Source organism: Ammospiza nelsoni, unplaced genomic scaffold, assembly GCF_027579445.1.
Source record: "Ammospiza nelsoni isolate bAmmNel1 unplaced genomic scaffold, bAmmNel1.pri scaffold_54, whole genome shotgun sequence".
Lineage (NCBI taxonomy): Eukaryota > Metazoa > Chordata > Aves > Passeriformes > Passerellidae > Ammospiza > Ammospiza nelsoni.
Genome location: NW_026683192.1, coordinates 50,383 through 51,124, shown reverse-complemented (window position 1 = coordinate 51,124; position 742 = coordinate 50,383). Strand labels below are relative to the sequence as shown.

General features: G+C 47.3%; 1 non-coding gene across 1 annotated transcript; it reads left to right on the top strand.

The window, feature by feature from the left end:
- Nucleotides 1–306: 306 nt before the first annotated feature.
- Nucleotides 307–378, top strand: TRNAE-CUC (transfer RNA glutamic acid (anticodon CUC)). The gene has a single exon. It is a non-coding gene; the product is annotated as a tRNA-Glu (tRNA).
- Nucleotides 379–742: the final 364 nt, after the last annotated feature.

The window sequence follows — 742 nt, the reverse complement described above, 5'->3', positions numbered from 1 at the left end:
CCGGGCTGGGCCTGGCCTGCGACAATTCCAGCAGTGGAGGGACTGATCAGAGACTGCGTGAGCTGCTGCTTGAGCCCGGCATTTTCTCAGTTTGTCATCTCTTTTAGAGTGGCAAGGGGTCTCATTGTTTTGATAGTGTTTTGGTCTTATTGTTTAATAAACAGTTTTTTTTCCACCTTTCTCCAAGGAGGTATTTTTTCCTCCTGGGGGAAGGGGTCGATTGGATCTGCTTTTTGCACCGGAGCTCCTTTGGGGGATTCTTCCCCAAATTTGCTCTAAACCTGGACAAATTCATGAATTGCCCTCTCCCTGGTGTTCTAGTGGTTAGGATTCGGTGCTCTCACCGCCGCGGCCCGGGTTCGATTCCTGGTCAGGGAACCAAAAATTTCATGGTTCGGGCCTGGCACAGAGCCAGTGCCCCCATGAGTATACCCTCTCCCTGGTGTCTGCTGTGAGATGTGACCAGGAATAAGCAAAGCAGGCGCCAGCTTAAACATAAAGAAAACTTTATTACCTAAAATACAAGAAAAGAAGGAAAAGCTTATAAGGAAAAAAAAAAAAAAATTAAAACCTTACAACAAAGCACTTTCCTCCTCCCCATCACCCCAAAATTTCCCAATCCAATACATTCCCCCAAATCACCAACTGCCCAGTCTGGCACCACCCTTTAGAATACTCAAACTTCAGTCCATGAAGAGGAGAGGAGTCTTTCTTGCACCATAGGCTTCCCCTGGAAACACGC